Source organism: Tupaia chinensis, unplaced genomic scaffold (genome assembly GCF_000334495.1).
Source record: "Tupaia chinensis unplaced genomic scaffold, TupChi_1.0 Scaffold000318_1, whole genome shotgun sequence".
In the NCBI taxonomy this organism is placed as follows: Eukaryota; Metazoa; Chordata; class Mammalia; order Scandentia; family Tupaiidae; genus Tupaia; species Tupaia belangeri.
This window is the reverse complement of record NW_006159811.1, coordinates 6,025,671-6,045,711: the sequence shown is the minus strand read 5'-3', so window position 1 is coordinate 6,045,711 and position 20,041 is coordinate 6,025,671. Positions and strand designations below refer to the sequence as shown.

The 20,041-nt window shown below is 41.8% G+C and overlaps 1 protein-coding gene across 1 annotated transcript in view; it reads left to right on the top strand.

The window, feature by feature from the left end:
* The window catches only part of CCNG2 (cyclin G2), a 65,392-nt gene that overhangs the window by 34,671 nt on the left and 10,680 nt on the right, over positions 1-20,041 (top strand). The window lies entirely within an intron of this gene.

Sequence of the window (20,041 nt, the reverse complement as noted above, 5' to 3'; positions counted from 1 at the left end):
ATAAAGGCTGGTGTGGCAAATCTAAGACCTAGATTTTTGTTAACCATTAAATAGCAGAAGTTTGTTGAACCTCCATCATTATTGTGGACTGGTTCTTCTTGTTCTTTTTTTCTTTTTTTTTTTTTCTTTCTTTTCCTTTTTTTTTTCTTTTTTTTTAAGGTTTTGCCATGGGGTGCATGCACTTCAGGGAGAGAGAGAGAGAGAGAGAGACAAGAGAGGGAAAGTGAGAAAGTGAGGGGTAATTTTTCACTTTCTTTCTGTCTCTGTCTCTGTCTCTCTCTCTCCCCCTGGTGAGCTCACACATCCTAAGGCAAAAACCTATAAAAAAGAAAAACAAAACAAAAACCTTGGTAAGAAAAGGAAGCCAAAGGACTTCCATTCTACCCATTTGAATTATAATAGTCCTCAGTGGGTAGAGAGTAAACTGGGACCCCTGTAGAAGTGGGATAGAATTACCCTACCTCTGAGTTACCCCACCTGAGTGAGGAGGGAGCTCCTCCCACCCAGTTATTGACTGAGGCTGTTCTCACACACAGGCAGAGCAGATTCTGGAGACTGAGAAAATGAACAGGCACGATGTATCTGCTACGGTTATTTGGATAGGACAGTTTCTGAGTTCTGTTTCGAGCATGTTGAGAAGTTGGTGATCTCTCATAGGCTATTGGCTTAATGAGTATGAAATTTAAGGCAGAGGTTCTAGCCCTTCTTCTTTCCCCCATGGGCCTGCGCTTAGCTCTGTCAGAGCATTTACTATGTCTATTTCCATGACTCATTTATGTGCTTGACTTTGGACCACGCTGGGAAGGGCTGTGGTGCCCGGCACCCAGCAGTTGCTCGTTACGTGTCATTGAGCTGAAGGGAATGTTTTCCTCCGCATCAGTGCTCTCGTGACCCTTGGAGAAGGGGTGCACTGACAGCTGATATATAACAAGAGGCTATCAGTTGCTTTTTGGACACTGGCCCTGCGCCTGGCAAATCCCAGTCAAGCTACCTTTGGGCAGTGGGGAAAACAGTCTCCCCAGGGATAATTGGGGTAGAGTCCTATAATTCATTTATAGTATGTATGCTAATATTGTGCTTCCTGTGTTAGGATATAATGTGACATAAATGCATTTATCTGATTGACTTATACTCCAAAGGGAAGCTGTTGTTTATTTATTTAGAGAAGGAGGAAGAGGGGAAGGGGAGAAATAGGTATTTTCAACAGATTGGTGCCATGCCTTGATCCTCCTGCCCAGTCTCCCAGCTTGCTGGCAATGCAGGCATGCACCATTGTACCCAGTGTGTCTAAGTTGGTCCAGGATCCAAACTTGGGCCTTCCAAGCAGCTCCAGCATTGTGCAGTGGCACCCTACTGCCTGCGCCACTGTGTTTGGGTCCAAGTTACTTATTTTTATTTATTTTTTTAGACAGTCTTACTATGTTGTGATTCTACAGCCTCAGCCTCCCGAGTACTTGAGACTACGGGCATGGGCTTTTGTGTCCAGCTTTTTATCTATTTTTTTTAAGAGATATTTTTGCTACAGGGCACATACACTCACTGGAGAGATACAGAGCCAGAAAGTGAGAAATCCCCCCACAGGAAGGGGTGGGGGATGGCCACGCTGTAATCCCTTCTCCTCCATTCTTTCAGGATCTCGGGCATGCAGACGCTCCCAGTGAGAGCTTTTAAGCCTCTGTGGCTGGAACGCAAACGTGATTGACTATGTGGGAGTCCAACGACGTAACTGTAATGCCATCTTCTGGTCCCTGTATCCAGCTTTTTAGGGCAGGCTGGGCATCATCTTGCGCCTCCCATGTGACCTCAGCCTGCTGAGTAGCAGCATCAACCAGCATATGCTAGTGAAGCTGGACCTAAGTCATTTATTGACACCATATATAATTTCTAAAACTTAAAAATTGACTGATAATGGGGCCAGCAGGTGGCATGGTGATTAGGGCACTGGATTTCCACAGGGCCAACTGTAGTTTGAGTCCTGGCCCATGTGGTCAACCATGGTTTGAATCCTGGACCTTGTGTCTTGAAAATCCCACCAGGCACGTGTGCGTGCAAACCCAAAATCCTAAGAGGAGAATGAAGGAGAAGGGATTGCAGCATTGCGTCATGGCCATTTCCCTTGGGGAGTGATTTCTTGCTTTTTGTCGTTTTCTTTCCTGCAAGTGCAGAGCCCTATAGCAAAAATCATCCTTAAAAAAATCTTAATAATGGTTACATTGCTGCACTTTCACATAGCCGACTGTGGTTCAAGTCCCAGACCCAGAGGCTTAAAACTCACCCTGGGCGCATGTGCATGCATGCCCAAAAAATGAGAGGAGAATGGAAGAGAAGGGATTGCAGTGTGGCCATTCCCCCTGTGTGGTGATTTCTCACTTCCTGTCCCTTGGTCTCTGTCTCTTTGGAAGCCCATGTGCCCTATAGCAAAAATTTCTCTCTTAAAAAAAAATAATAATAAGAGATTGGTTATCACAACAAACCCATATACGAAGGGAATACATTGTTTGGTCTGAAATAGAGTATGTGTGTATACGTTAGAGTCTTTGAAACCTAATGGTTGAGTTCCCATGGTTGCGGTAACAATCGACCAGCTGTTTGATTCCCAGGGCTTGTGCAACTGGTTGGGATAAGATCAGAAGTTACCATGATTCAGTGGCTTCTGAAAACACACTATGCCGTGTACTTTTTTTTTTTTAAGAATTATTTTATTGAACTTGTATTATTTGTTTATTTTATTTTAATTTGACCAGAGAGGGACAGGGAGAGAGAGAGAGAGAGGGAATGAGAAAGCAAGCCACCAGGTCCAGGACTCAAACTGCAGTTGGCCATGTGGGAGTCCAGAGCCCTTACCACCATGCCACCTGCCAGCCCCACCATGCTATATACTTACAGAGAAAGGAAACAAACAACTTGACTTATGTTACCATTGTTCCATATGCCACAATACTGCAATATGGGGACAAGCAGTTGGCGTAATGGCTATGTCACTGGATTCCCATGTAGTCGACCATGGTTCAAGTCCTGGACTTGGTGGCTTAAACGCACACCGGGCTCATGTGCGTGCATACCCAAGATCCCGAGAGGAGAATGGAGGAGAAGGGATTGCGGTGTAGCCATCTCTCCTGGGGGGCTTTTTCTCACTTTCTGTCTCTCTCTCTGTCTTTCTGGTGAGCGCACACGTCCTATAGCAAAAACCTCTCAAAAAATATATATATATACTGCAATATGTACACCATCAATTTTACACTTTTAATTGATGTCACTTTAGGTTCTTCTTCTTTTTTTTTTTTTAATGAAATTACATAAAAGACTAGAGGCATTTGGAGCCAGAACAGTCCTATACAGCTGTCTGGTCTCCCTGGTACATTGCAGGCTTGAATTTGGGTCATAAATAGCTTGTAGACGTCTGACCTCAAGGGCTGTAGGGAGAGTAAATTAAGCCTGGGAGAGGTAGCACATGGCTTTTTTCCACAGTGACCCACTTTGCCTGCTTCTTAGAACAACATGAAAAAGAGACAGCTGAGTGATGACAGCCAAAGCCAATTGGTCGTAGAAATGGGTGATAAGGAGGGAGAGTACAGATTTGCACAGGCAAGGCAATATAAAAACAATGAAAATTAAATAGGTCACTATTGAGGTAAGTGACCTCAATATTCTTGTAAGAAAAAGTATTCATTTCCACTCAGACTTTTTTATTTTATTTTATTTAGTATTTTGCCATAGGACATGTACACTCACTGGAGAGGAACAGAGAGAGGGAAAGTGTGAAATCATCTCCGACCCCAAGGAGTGAATGGCCATGCCCCAATCTCTTTTCCTCTATTTTCCTGGGATTTTAAGCATGCATACAAATGCACCCAGTGTGATTTTTTTCCTTTCTTTTTTAAAAAAGAATTATTTATTTAATTTTATTGATTGTTATTATTTTTAAATTTGTTATAGGGCACAGGTGCTTACAAGGGAGAGACAGAGAGAGAGAGAGAGAGAGAGAAGAGAGAGAGAGAGAAAGCAAGTCAACAGATCTGGGACTGGAACCACCGTCAGCCATGTGGAAGTCCAGCACCTTAACCACCATGCCACGCTCAAAGCTCAAACATTTTATGTGTCCTAGTCATCGAATAATACTGAAGTTGATCCTTTGGCTTTGTGACAATATTATATTTTTGGCATCTGAAATTTGTTTGTGTCCAGTGGTTCACCCAGTTACCTAATGAGGACAAAGTTTAGTTTTCATATTGGCCAGTTAACTCTAGAATTATTTTTATTTTAGCTTCATTTATTTATTTTTAAATTTGACCAGAAAGGGAATTTTTTTTTTTTTCGCTATAGGGAGCATGCACTCACCAAAGAGAGAACGTGAAAGAGAAAGTCAGAAATCACCTTCTAAGGGATATAGCCACACTGCAATTCCTTCTCCTCCATTTTCTTGTTGGGATTTTGGGCACCCAAACTCATGCACCTGTTGTGATTTTCAAGCTGCCGGGCCTAGTACTCAAACTATGCAATTGGCCATGTGGGATCCAGCTACCTTAAACACTTCCTGCCATCTGCTGGCCCCAATTTGTCATCTTTTGAATGAATTACCACTTAGTAATAATTTTTATTTTAGATAAAAAATACGTATTTGACTAGTAAGGAATTATTTTCATTTTTTTAGAATTATAATTTAAATTTTACCTTTTGCTGAGTGTCGAAACTGTACAACTACAGCATTTTTAGCTTTAAAAGTCTCCAGGTTTGTCTTAAGATGTCTTTGACACATGAACACAAGTTTTATATTTTAAAACAAAGCTGGTCTTAAATGGGTGGGAATGGTAGGAGGTTGGCAATCTGTTTTAGATAGAGGAAAGGTAAATTTAGAGTGTCAAGTAACTCGCTGAAGTCCTCTTCTTCTTGGAAAGGTACATATTAAACTCACTTTAAACTATATCATTTTTATTTGATTTCTACACAAATTGATAATTCAGAACTTCTAATCAGCGGTTGCCAATGACAAGCTGGTGAAGTGACTTAGCATGCTCGAATGACTGTACCTAAAGCCCACTTTCCTCATGATGTAAATATCTAAGTAGGTACATGGTCTTTGCATCTGGACGTGTACTTGCACACGGTGCACACACACACGAGCGTGGATATGAGGGAGAAAACTTTCAGAATATCTCCTTTGTGCTCTTTTCCTCCCTGGCTGCCCGAGAACTGGCCGCCATTATAAATGACACAGTAACTGGAAATTCATGACCAGTTCACCACTTCAGAGTCAACAATGGTGGATGTCTGTCACCTGAGAGAACAACAGTACCTAGGACAGAAAATCGAGAAAAGTTAGCCCAGATGCACGAGACCACACCCGATGTCATCTTCGTGTTTGGGTTCAGAACCCATTTTGATGGTGGCAAGACAACCAGCTTTGGCATGAGTTACGATTCCTTGGATGATGCAAGGAAAAATGGACCCACACATAGACTTGCAAGACATAGCCTGTGTAAGAAGAAAAAGACGTCAAGAAAACAGTGAAAGGAACGCAAGATCAGAATGAAGAAAGTCAGGGGGACTGCAAAGGCCATTGTTGGCACTGGCAAAAACCCCAAGGAGTAAGGATTCTTTTTTTGTTGTTTTTTTTTTTTTGGAGAGGTTTTTGCTATAGGGCACGTGCGCTCGCCAGATAGACAGAGAGACATAGAGACAGAAAGTGAGAAATCACCCCCCAGGGGGGATGGTCACGCAGCAATCCCTTCTCCTCCATTCTCCTCTCGGGATCTTAGGCACGCACACACATGCGCCTGGCGTGAGTTTTAAGCCACCGGGTCCGGGACGCGAACCACAGTCGACTACGTGGGAGTCCAGCGACATAGCCATTACGCTAACTGTTGGTTCCCAAGTGGTAAGGATTCTGCAGTGACTATCTGCAGGGATTGTGTGGACTTTTCATGAGAGGATGAATAGACTAAAAATTATCATGTGAAAAAAAGAACATATCCTTTTTAAAAAAAAAAAAGAATGACTTATTTAGTTTTATGTATCATTATTGCAATTATTATTATTTTAAAATTTGCTACACAACACATGTGCTCACCCGAGAGAGACAGACGGAGAGAGAGGGAAAGTGAGAAAGCAGGCCTCCTAGTCTAGGACTTGAACTATAGTTGGCCATGTAGGTGTCTAGTGCCTTAACCCCCATGCCACCTGCTGGCCCCAGAATATCTCCTTTTAACTAAAAAAACTACTACTTCCTTGCTCCCACTTTTTGTGTTAGTAAAAAAAAAAAAATGTATTCATGTGGTTTTTTTGTGCGTATCTGCATATATGTTTATATGTATATGTATTCATTTTTTAAAAATAAAATCTGTTTTATATATGTGAATAATTATTATATGTTTAATTGTGCTGTGTTTAACTTTATATAAAAAGGGGGAGACAGAAGTATAAGCCAATCTGGCCTTTTTTTTTTTTCAGTTTTTTTTTTTTTGCCATAGTGTGTGTGTACTCGCCAGAGACAGAGACAGAAAGGAAAAGTGAGAATTGATCTCTCAGAGGGGACAGCCATGCTGCAATCCTTTCTCCATTCTCTTCCTGGGACTTCGGGCACACAGGCACGACAGGCATGATATTTTTTTGGAGAAGTTTTTGCCATAGGGCACATGCGCTCACCAGGAAGACAGAAACAGAAAGCAAGAAATCACCCCCCAGGGGGAATGGCCACACTGCAATCTCTTCTCCTCCATTCTCCTCTCAGGATCTTGGGCATGCGTGCATATGCACGCGGCATGAGTTTAAGCCACCAGGTCCGGGACTTGAATCGCGGTCAACTATATGGGAGTCCAGTGACATAGCCATTAGGCCAACTGCTGGTCCAAACAACTGGCATGATTTTTAAGTGACTGGGTCCAGGACTTGAACTGCACCGTCAGCCATGTGACAAACAGTACCTATTGTTTAGTTTTTAAACTTTATGTAAGTGGAATCATATTAAATGTTTTTTTCTGTGACTTTTTTCAGCATTGTTTTTGAGCTTCATCTATGTTTACTTATAAGCATAGGAATTTTTATTGCTATGTGATTCCACTGTATAAAAACATGACATTCTATTTATTCATTCTACTATGAATGGGCTTTAATTATCTTCCCAGTTTATTGCTGCAAAAAAAAATAAAAAAAGTTGCAATTCATGTCTTTCCTTTTGTCTCTTTGTGCACACATCCAAGAGCTTCTCTACTACAAATACCTAGAAATGAACCATCTGGGTCTCCAGGCCTGCGCATGTTCAGCCACACTGAGTTAAACTGGTTTCTAGAGCGATCGAGCCATTTCCACCTCCGTGAGCTTTCTGTATCAGAATTTCTGCTGTACCACATCCTCAGCAACACATTACTTTCATAATACTTAAAAACAAAGGCCAGGAACCTGCAGGTGAACTCCTACACGGTTGACCAGAGTTTGAGTCCTGGACCTGTGATCTGAAAATCATGCCCAGCACATGCACATATTCATGCATACCCAAAATCCAGGAAGGAAACTGAGTGAACATTCAGTTCTCCCCCAGTGGGCTCTGAGCTCTCTGAGGGCAGGGTCTAAAGCATAGTCACTTTGTATCTCTGTCTCCACCCTTGGAGACCGAGTGCCTAGATAATAATGTTCATTAAAACTAACAGAAGAAGCAAAAAGGTTTTTAAATGCAATGGGAGCTGCATTTGTAAGATACATGGTTACAGACATCTGAATAGTGGAGGCAATTAACCTTCATGCAGAATGAGGTAATAGGTTCCAATCATAGTTAAATACAAGATCTTGAGGTAATACATTGTTATGTTTATCATAAGTTAACAAACATTGCACAACATAATAAGCATAATAAATTGGTCATTTCTGGCTTCCATATACTCCGCATGCCACAGCCCAGTATTTTTGCCCTCCTACTGCCCAGCACAGGCTGTAAAACTCAAGCTTGCAATGTTTAGCAGTGAGTTACCAGAGGGCCTTCACTTCCACTTAGGATGATGGTATGCAGGTTTTGAGACTATGCTAGCTGAACAAGCCATGGTAGGGCAATCAGTACTTACTGATTACACTCTTCTGTTATAGGGCAGTAGGTGGTAGAAAGGTTAAGGTGCTGGATCCCACATGGCTGACTGTACAGTTCAAGTCCCAGACCTGGTAGCTTGAAAAACATGCTGGGTGAATGCGTGTGCATGCCCGAAATGCCAAGAAGAGAATGGAGAAGGTATTGTGGTATGGCCATCCCCATAAAGCATGACTTCTCACTTTCCCTCTCTGTCTCTCTTCAACAGGCACATGCCCTCTATAGTTTAAAAAAGTTAAAAAAGTACTTCCCTTGGGACCAACAGATAGTGTAACGGTTACATCACTGGACTCCCACGTAGTCAACAGTGTTTTGATTCTTGGACCCAGCAGCTTGAAACCCACACTGGGTGTGTGTGCATGTGTGCCCAAAATCCTGAGAGGTGAATGGAGAAGGGATTGCATGGCGTGGCCATTCCTACCCTCTGGGGAGGTGATTCCTGTCTCCTAGGAACAAATGCACAATATAGCAAAAATCTCTCTTAAAAACAAAACAAAAACACCCTTTCCTGTCATAAAATGAAAAATAATCCCAATGTCTGCAAGATAGTCCTTATCAAGATCAAAGGAACACAGTAGCAATTTCCCTCTGACACCTAAACATTTGCATGACATACTCGTAAGACATCTGAAGCTTTCTTTTTTTGTTTTGAGAGAGAGAGAGGGAAAAGGAGATAGGCATGTTTAATAGGGTCTTGCCATGCTGCAGTCCTTCTACCTAAGTCTCCCAGTTAGCTAGGACCACAGGCGCACCCCACCATGACTGCCTGTGTGGGTTGGGTCAGGAACCAAACTCGGCCTCCTGGGAGTCTCAGCCACCACACAGCAGCATCCTCCCACTTGCACCACCGTGGCCGAGCCAACATCTCAAGTCTTCAGTCATCTCCTCAAGGCAGAAAAGGAACGGCCTCTTTTTCCTTCCCTACTGCCTTTCCTAAGATTGGAGTGGTGGGGCCTTGTTGAAGCAATTGGCTTTCTTGTGATCCTGCTTGATCCTGGTAAACCTGGTCTCTCTCTGGACAGTTTCTTTATAGATGAGTCTGGTAGAGATAGATCTAAGATGTCTCAAAAGTATACTCACTTTCTATTGAAGAAAATAAAAACCCAAAGAGAAAACACACACACACACACACACACACACACACACACACAAATGTATTGGTTAAATGTCCTAATAAAATAGCCAATCCAAATTGCTTTGATTTCAGCTAACCCAAATTATGGATGCAACCATTCTGAGTAAATTAAATAGAAAATATAACCCAAAGGTCAGGCTTTTGTTCAAATCAGAATTTTATTCTTCTTCCTGAATACCAGAATCACCATGTAAAATAGTGGTTAAGAATGTACGGGCTGGAGTCAGATCGTCCAGGTTCAAATACTGACTCCACTGAGGTCTAGCTGTGGGATCGAGTTACTTAAACTCGGGCATTCGGTTTCTCTGTCTCAAGTCTCACTCACTCCTATGTGAAACGGGCATTAAACTTATGTCAATACACTTAATTCTGCTTGTACAGTCTTTGACAATTACTCATTCTGACATATGGATTTATTGAGGAACTGATTCAATTTTGCATTGGGAGTCTCAGTGGCAGAGTTCTCAGGATGGGCTATAGTGAGGTGTTGATGTAGTGCTTAACTTTATATTTCAACTTGACCACACTAAGGGATACCCAGGAAGCTGGTAAAACATTATTTCTGGGTATGTCTGTGAGGGTGTTTTTGGTAAAGATTAGCATTTGAAGTGGTGGACTAAGTAAAGAAGATCCACCGTGGACCCGCAGATGCCACAATGGTTACATCGCTGGACTCCCATATGGCTAACCATGGTTCAGGTCCCAGACCCAAGGCTTGAAACTCACACCAGGTGTGTGTGGATATGTGCCTATAATCCTGAGAGGAGAATGAAGGACAAGAGATTACAGTGGGGCTAACACCCTGGGGAGTGATCTCTTGCTTTCTTTCTGTGTCTCTGTGTCTGTCAAGTGCACATATTCTATAGCAAACGTCTCTCTCTCAAAAAAAAAAAAAAAAAAAAAAAAAAAGATCTACTGTCACCAGATTGGTAGGCATCATTCAATCCACTGATGGGCATGAACAGGGCAAAAAGGCAGAGAAAGGACAAACTCTCTTGCCGCTTGAGCTGGGACATACTTCTGATCTGGTATCATTGCTTTTGGTTCTTGGGCCTTCAGATTCAGAAAGAGACCTCACCATTGCCTATCCTGGTTCTCAGGCCCTCAGGCTTGGCCTGGAACTACCCCACTGACTTTCCCAGGCCTCTGGCTTACTGATAGCAGACCTTGGGACTTCTCAGCTTCCAAAATCCTATGAGCTAGTCTCTCAAAATAAACCTTCTGTTTATATGTATCTTACTAGTTCTATTTTTCCAAAGAACCCTGACTAATAAAGTTCACATAATTACAAACAGTTTGAGTTTTGTGAAAGTAAGAGATTTTAACTGCAGGCTTTTAAGTCTGCTACCTCTCTCCATGTCAAATTGTACTGTATTATTTTCTTTTGTGTTTGGAGGTGCTTGAGTGTCCAGCAGCATTTGGGGGGTCTGGCTAAAGGGATGTTGAGTTGGGAGATATTCCATTTCAATTGAAATTTAGAAGCATATTTTAGGGTGTTCCTATAAAACAATTGGACATTTGAATGGAAAAGAAAAGTGCCTGCTTTTGTCACCAATAAGTGCTTTTATTTTTCAAATGTTTATCTATTTATTTATCTACTTATTTGTTGTGATTTTCAAGCCATCGGGCTTGGGACTCAAACCATGGATGACCACATGGGAATCTAACTACTGCACCGCCTGCTGGTCCAATAAGTGCTTTTCTTAAATAATTGAGAGAACATTCACATGAAAAAATAATAGATATGAGATAAAGTAATAAAAATGCATGACTGAAATCAGTAGAATGTGTTCTGATGTCAAGAAACAAATTGCAATGTGATTTTTTTCCCAGATTATTGCAAAAAAAAGTACTTCCTTAAAAAGAAAAAAGAAAGTTTTAGTAGAAGTAAGGATAGGCTCTTGGATTGTTTGATTCTCTAATTAGTGAGGAAGAAAGGATCATGAAATCATATTGAAAAAAATATAAATTTCTTGCTGATTTGATACAAATGACTGATATTGACAAAGATGATTAAAAAAAAAATTCAGAGTATGCTTTTGCAAAAAGGAAACAGATGACAAGCTAAATAGTGAGTGACCAGTTTTCATTGATGTCCTTAATTTTTGTAGTTCATGTGTACAAAAAATGAATTTGATGATAATGAATTTTAAATGGAAAGAAATGGGACCAGCAGTTGGCATAATGGCTGTGTCGCAGGACTCCCATGTAGTCAACCGCAGTTCAATTCCTGGACCTGGTGGTTTAAACTCAGGCAGGGCGTGTGTACATATGTGCCCAAGATCCCGAGAGGAGAATGGAGGAGAAGGGATTGCAATGTGGCCATCTCCCCTGGGGGTGACTTCTTGCTTTTTGTCTTCCTGTCTTTCTGGTGAACGCATGCGTCCTATAGCAAAAATACCTCTCCAAAAAAAACCCTCAAAAAACAGAAACATTTTTAAAGAATTATGTATTTCATTTTATTTATTAAGTGTTATTATTTAATTTGACCAGAGAGAAAGACAGAGAGAAAGTGAGAAGGCAGCAAGCCGCCAGGTCCAGGACTTGAACAACGGTCAGCCATAGGAGAGTCCAATACCTTAACCACCATACCACTTGCTGGTATGTAGAGGTGATCAGAGAATATGCAGCCACAGCCACAAATATTGGCAAAAGGTTTTATAGCATGTGCCAGGCAGTTGTTAAATAAAAAATATCATGGCATTGGTATTTTTGATGTTTGCGAGTGTGGAAAATTGGGTTTTGCAGAATTGGTCACCATAGCACCTCTCATTCTGCATCCTCTTGTTGCAAGGTGATTTGCTCAGCTCTCGTGGAGAGGCAGTCTACCTTCCGCCCCTTGAACTTGAGCCCACATGTGATTATGGCTGAAGAAACACTGCAGTGGGTACAATAAAGGCCTTCCCCAAATGTTCACCTCCAAAGCCTAACAACCTGTGAGTACATTATGTTATATGGCGAGCGGGAATTAAAGTTACTAATCAACTGGCCTTGAGATGGAGAGGTTATTCTGGAGTGTCCAGATGGACCCAATGCAATCCCAAGGTTCCTTAGAAGAGAAAGAGGAAGAGGAAGGGGAAGAGGAAGGCAGAAGGGTCAGGGTTGAGGGAGATGTGATGGTGCTCTTCTATCGGCTCTGAAGATGAGGGAGGGGCCCCAAGCCAGGAGAGCAGGTAGCCTCTAGATACTGGGAAAGACAAGGAAATGCATCCTCTCTAGGGCCGTCAGAGGCATGCAGCCCTATCGTCAGCTCGATTTTTAGCCCGTCGAGACCCATTTTAAACTTCTGACCTCTGGAACTATGAGATAGCAGATTTGTGTTGTTTTAAGCCACTAGGCATGTGGTAATTTGTTATAGCACCAATGTGAAACTAAAATAGAAGCTATGCAACTGTCAAAGCTAGTCCATAAAAGGAGATATGGCATTTACCTGGCTTTCTTCAAGCCCCGTCACCATACCATCAGGAAGTGGGAAGACCACGTGGTGGGGCCACCTATGTGAGTGTTCTGGCCATCGGCCTCAGCTGAGGTTCCAGCCCACAGCATCAACTCCAGACATGCGAGTGAGACGCGAGATGGTTCCCCCAGCCACCATTTGACTGCAAGTTCATTTTTATAATGTTAAATTTATTCAGTTAAAGAAGTCCAACTCCTTTTTTACTATTTATTTAATTTTATTAATTATTATTATTTAATTTGTTATAGGGCACATACACTCACCAGAGAGACAGACAGAGAGAGAGGGAAAGTGAGAAAGCAAGCTGCCAGGTCTGGGTCTTGAACTGCAGGAAGCCATATGGGAGTCCAGGGCCTCAACCAACAACATGCCACCTGGTGGCCTCTTTTTAAAATTTTTTTATAGAGGTTTTTTTTTTCCCTTAGGGCATGTGCACTCACAGGGAGGGAGAGAGAGAGAGAGAGAAACAAGGACGATGAGAGGGAAAGTGAGAAATCATCCTGAGGGGTGGGGAGAGAATGGCCACACTGCAATCCCTTCTCCTCCACTTTCTTCCCAGGACCTTAGACACACACACATATGCCCAGCATGAGTTTCAAGTCACTGGGTCCGGGACTCAAACTGTGGTCCGCCATGTGGGAGCCCAGCGACATAACCTCTATACCATCTGCTGGCCCTCAACTCTTTTTTTTTAACAGAGGTTTTTGCTATAGGGTACATGTGCTCGCCAGGGAGACAGAGAGAGACAGAGAGACAGGAAGTGAGAAATCGCCCCCCAAGGGGTATGACCACAGCCCATCTCCTCCATTCTCCTCTCGGGATTTTGGGTGCACATGCACACGTGCCTGGCCCTCAACTCTTGATAAGAAAAAAAACTTTAATTGCCAGAGGGTGCATACACTCCCATTTTGAAAGAAGGAGAAAGAAGAAAAAACACCCACAGTGAGGCATGATCATGTCACAATCCCTTCCCCTTTGTTTTCCTTCCTGTCAGAATTTTGGGCATACATGTACATATACCTAGCATGTTCTTCAAGGTGCCAGGGAAGGGATTTGAACTGCAGTTAGCCATGTGGGATCAAGCTCCCAATGTACTGTGCTTATCCACTGCACTATGGGGCCAGCCCCCTCACTGCAACTTCAGTGAGACCTTCAGCCAGGACTGCCTAGATAAGATCAGTTAACCTTCAGAATTATGGGTGATGATAATAAAATTGTTGTTGTTTTAACCCCCACGTTTCAGGGTGTTCCAATATACAGCAATGAATAGGTGAAACAGCGAATATATATCAGCGTTTTTTTTTTTCAAGAGGTTTTTTGCTATAGGGCACGTGCACTCGCCAGAAAGACAGAGAGAGACAGAGAACCAGAAAGCGAGCAATCACCGCCTGGGGGGATGGTCACCCCGCAATCCCTTCTCCTCCATTCTCCTCTCAGGATCTGGGGCATGCACGCACATGCGCCCGGCGTGAGTTTAAGCCACCGGGTCCGGGACTCAAACCATGGTTGACTACATGGGAGCCCAGTGACGTAGCCATTATGCCATCTGCTGGTCCCTATACCAGCTTTTAAAATGTATGATTTGTTTTATCTGCCCCATTTTATATAAATATTCTTGTTTATATCTTTTTTAAAGATTTATTTATTTATTTAACTGGGGGGGGGTATTAATATTTTTTAATTTAACCAGAGAGAGAGAGAGAGAAAGGGAAAGTGAGAAAGCAAGACACCAGGTCCAGAACCTGAACCATGGTTGGCCATGTGGCAGTCTACCACCTTAACCATCATGCCACCCATCAGCCCCTCTAATTTTGTATTTGTAAATTCTATTCTTTTTCCTAGAGGGAACTGCTCCAAATGATAAAGCTTCATCTGCCTCTTCCCACTCTAAATCTGGTTCTGCTCCATGATGGAGCCATAATTTCTTGTTCATAATGTTACTGAAACACAGTGACATCCATAATGAATCAGATAGGAGGATCTTTGATATACAGCAATCTTTCTTTTTAGAAGCAAAAAGTGTTTTCATTTTGAAAACACTTTAAAATGTTAACAGAAGCAAAATGTAAGCTTATACTACTTATTCATATCACTTTAAATGTCAACTTCCTTTTCACTTGAGATCAAAATAAGAGATTGTTACTTCTACAACAGTAAAACTTCCTTTGGGAATAAAATGATATATTTAACAGATGTTTCCTCAATGGTTTTCTGCTGACAGTGTCAACTTCACATAGCACTGTGAAGTCAGGAAAAGACAGGAAATATCTGACTCGGGTTATGGTACTTGGAACAAAATGTAAAACAAGAGGGTGTTGTGTAAATAATGATGTATAATGTCCCAGAATGTAGTCTGGGCCACTTAAATTATAATTGCTTTGGGACAGATTCACTATTTTGAGGTAATTGGCTCTAATTTCAGGAACTGCTGGGTCTCAGCTGGGCTTTCCTAATACCAGCCTTTTCTCACCATTTCAAAGCTACCTTATTTTTCTCGGTTGACTTTTAGCATTACAGAAAAAGCTCTGATAATAAAGTAATGAGTCTGGTCACAGAGTCAAAGGACCATTGGGTTCTCTGGTTTCAGAGAGAGTTTGCATAACTAAGTCACTTGCAGGTTAGTCGAACCAAGAAGGGATAAACAAGCTGGCTGGAAAAACTGGTCCTCTTCACTGTAGTCATTCAGACGGTCTCTATGGTATGAGTCATTCCCACACGCCAGACCTGGACACATGAATATCTGGGAATTGACCATTGTGAATATCGCTGGCCCCTACATAGAGAGATACTACCTTAGAATGATATGTCATGCTATTGGTAAGAAAAAGAAATGTTTTATTTTTTTTTTAAAGAAAAATCACACAAAAAATAAACCATAAAGATACAGTGTGCTTCTCATTAACAACAAAATAGCTATGTAGTAAACCCACTGTAAATTGGAGATCTTGTCTCTGAGAAAGAAAAATGTGTAAGATTGATTTATCTGATTGCCTGAGAAAAAAAAATTAGCCATTGGTGGGATCAGTAGACAGCATAATGGCTATGTCACTGAACGCCCAAAATCCCAAGAAGAGAATGGAAGAAAAGGGATTGTGGAGTAGCTATCCCCTCTTGGGAGGGTGATTTCTCTCTTTCTTTCTCTCTGTTTCTGTCTCTCTGTGAGCACACATGCCCTGTAGCAAAAATCTCTCTTTAAAAAAAAATTAGTCATCTGTTATATATTCTTTCAGGTTCAGATTTTGAAAAATTAGTTAATGAGTTCTTGGTTGAAAAATCTAAAGCACTTCAAGATGGCACCCTGAGTTAGGTCATCCCTTCCCTGTTCCTCCCCCTCAGACAGGCATTTCTGTCTCCTTTGCAGGTTCTGCTAGTGGAATTCCTCTAAGCAGGAAGTTGGGAGCTGAAAACCACCTTTAATGACACAAACTGTCTAAGCAGGGGGAAAAAATCTTAGAAGGGGACGGGAGTATGGCCTCAGGTCAGCTTTCTCTGTTCTGGTTCTGAGGGTCTTTCCTTCTACCATCTTTAATAGGTTAAGCACAATCTGATCTCTCCTTTTCCCTTCATGAGTCATAGCATTGTGAAAATTCCCAACAACCTAGATGTTTAAAACAAACTGCTTTCACAGATACTTCTATTTAATTTTTATATATTAAGTAGACACAGCTACCTGGATTTTTTTGTTTCTATTCACATTAGAAATCCAAGGCTCTGGACAATAAAATGATTGAAGATACTCAAAATACTAGTTCTGGTGAGGTGGAAAGCTGGGACCCAAAGCCATTCAGATCCCACAACCCTGCGCCTCAGGTACCAGAGAATACACTGGGAACTTGATTGATTTATTCATTTTTGTATCTCTAAGGCCCAGTCCCATGCCTGGTACTTAGTGTGTATTCATTCAATGACTATTGAATACAGAGGTAGGATTTACTATCCATGCTGCCTTTTCTTTTTTAAAAAACAATAATTATTTACTTATTTAATTCCATTTGATATTATTATTATTATTATTTTTAATTTGACCAGAGAGAGAAAGAGAGAGAGAGAAAGGGAAAGGGAAAGGGAGAAAGCAAGCTGCTAGGTCCAGGACTCAAACCGCAGTCAGCCATGTGGGAATCCAACACCTTGACCACATGCCACCTGCCGGCTCCCACACTGCCATTTCTGAGGAGAAAGAAAGATACTGTCTGGAAAGTTGTGGGCATTTTGATGTCTTATAGAGTTCAGGGGAGTCTGAGTCATGTAGGGAGACACTGCAACAGCCCCTTGGTTTTCTTTTCAAGGTGGAAGCTTCAGTGAGGAGGTTGGAGGACACGCCTCTGCAGTCAAGGACGCCCTGAATGCAGGCATTGTTTCTGGGGGGAGCTCCACTGCTTATTTCCTGTTCTGTCCCTACCTATTAGTGTTAGTCGATGTCACTGAGGACAACGGGCTCTGTGTCAGGCCTTCAGGGGGTTATTGGAGGCAGAGTATCACCCAGCTCAGCTGCACTCCTACCATTGTGCTGTAGAACACTAATATCTTACAAGCAAATAGACTCCTCAGAGTCCTTGGAGGTAAATAGATCTCCGATTTCCTTATTTGATATGTGTGCATGTTGCAGGAAAGTTGGTCTCAAGAAAGCTCAGGAAAGGCTAAAAGCTAAGGGCGAAGACTGATTAACCTAGGGGGAATGTCTTTTTAATAAGTAACACCTACAGTTTTAGCAAAGTAAGTCCAGATGGTAAGAACAAATAGAGACTGAAGATAGGCTGTTATTAACTATATATATTTATGATATAAAGATGTATTTAGAAAATCAACAGAGAAAATCTGCATGATGCCCATCTCCTCTCAGAGTATCATCATTGTTAAAATTAGATATTTTTGGGACCAGCAGATAGCGTAATGGCTACATTTCTGGACTGCCATGTAGTCAACCGCGATTGAGTCCTGGAGCTGGTGGCTTAAACTCATGCCAGGCATGTGTGCGTGTGTACCCAAGATCCTGAGAGGAGAATGAAGGAGAAGGGATTGTGGCATGGCTATCACCCCCGGAGGGGGGGTGATTTTTCACTTTCTCTCTTTCTCTCTGTCTTTCTGGCAAGCACACATGCCTCATACCACAAACCTCTCCAAAAAGAAAAAAAAAAACATGATATTTTGAAAAAAGAAAAACCAGACCAATTTTTTAAAAAGAATTATTTTGTTTAACTTTATTTATTTGCTTATTTTAATTTGACCAGAGAGGGACAGAGAGAGAGGGAGAGTGAGACAGAGAGAGAAAATGAGAAAGCAAGCCACCAGGTCTGGGATTCGAACGGTGGTCGACCATGTAGGAGTCCAATGCCCTTAACCACCATGCCACCTGCTGGCCCCAAGACCAATATTTTTAATGATTCCTTTACTCTTCTCCCCTCCTCAATTGCTAGGGAGCATGCGCCCTTGAGAGAGAGAGAGAGAGAACCTTCTCCCCAAGTTGGGCCAAATCACACTGCAATCCCTTCAACACTTCTCTATCATCTAGAGACCCTGGGCACATACCAATATGTCTCTCAAGCTGCTGTGGCAGGATTCAAAATGCAGTCTGTCATGTGGGATCCTTTACTCATTAGGTTGTGGGACTAGACCAATTGCTTTTCTTTACTCTTAAAGAGATAAAGGAAGCAAAACAGATAAAGAGCTTCTTATTGGAAGATGTCATCAATCTCTTCTGTGCTGAGTAGGACCTGCAAAGAATAGGAAAAGCGACACCATTTACAGAGCTTTCTTGTCTTATTTTTGTTAACGTCAAGACACTTTCTGTAAATTGACACATAAAATAGCAACGTATGCTATACATTTTGTATAACTTTGTACCATTGAATGATCTAAACCAAGGATGATTTCGAGATCGATTGCTTCCTTTCTTCTATATTCTGATATTTCCACAGTCTTCCATCCAATAATTTACATTTCCTTTTTCACATCACTTATTTCTCATCTTTTGTTCCTTTTCTGCTTTTGCCCTCTCACTTGAAAAAAGTCCCCAAATGCTTTCTCTCGTGGCATACGCTTTCCTCCAGCTGCATTGTCTATGTACTCTATCTCTTAAGCCTCGTTATGCTTTGTACCCAGAGCTGTTGTCTATGTAACTCTGATCTGAGCTCTGTTCTCCAAGTTAGTTGCATGCACCCTTTTATGTTTACGAGCATAGATTTCCAGCAAGATGATGATGTCAAATGAAATAGCATGATGTTTAAAAGATCAAACAAGCATTGAATAAAATTATGTAAATCACTTACAAGAAGTGTATTCATTTCACTCCATTTCCCAAAATCTTGAGCAAGGCCTCATCTCTGAAACAAGACTGCTCTACCAGCTCTTGGGGCTCCTTCCCCCCCTCCCCGGCTGCTCTATGCTCCACACATAGATGCCTGTGTCTAGGCCCAGTGAGTCTGCAAAGGGCCCTATTTCTAAAGTTCCTTAGCTACCTTGGAAAGAAGAGAGCTGCTGCTAAAGGTGTTACGCACCTTCTAGTTTTCCAGAAGTAACAAAACAATTCACAGAAAAAATACAGAGGAGCAAGAGATATCTGTTCTGGGGGCTATCTGATGATTTAGATTAGAACTCAGTTGCTAGGTGTTTTGCTGCATCAGGGAATTGAGGAGGGAGAAAATAAATAAGTTATAATGTTCCAGGGAGTATCCTACACCTCCCAAAGATATTCCCTGTGAAGATGTCTCTGGCCTAAGGCACCTGGTTGGTTTGCTTTCTGGCTGGCCTCAGGAGAGGTGTCACCTTTATTACAATGCTAATTATAATGGACAATAAATGATACTATATGGGTGACTAAGCTCTGGAAGTCTTCATTAAAACAGCAGCTCAACTATCGATATAACACCTGGAGGTACACTGTTAAAATGATGTGTTTACCCTTACCAATGTGCATCAAATTTTTGTTAGAAAGTTATTTGAACATTTTTATTTTTTTACTGGAAAAAGTTCAAGGTACATAAAGGTGGAAAAAATAGTATAAAGAAACAGTGGATACTCATCACACAGCTTCAACAACAGCTCAGCTTTTTGACTATCTTGTTTCACTTACCCTTTCCACTTTTTTCTCTTGGGGGGGTTTACATTCCAAAACTTGATAGCATGATACTCGCGAATGTTTCAGTAAGCACCCTGTAAATTATATAATAGCTTCATTTGTTATTGCAAAATGCACCCCTAGGACAAAGTAAGGAATTTGGAAAACTCTCCCGTGGCTGAAGGCATTGCCCAAATGATATCTAGTTGTTCGCGTTCTTGGAAGCCGAGACTGGAGCGAGGCACTCCCTGGAGACCCACGGAGGTGCCTAGAAACAGGGGACGCAGCCGGAGGGCAGGTAACTGAATGCCATCAAAGCGGTTC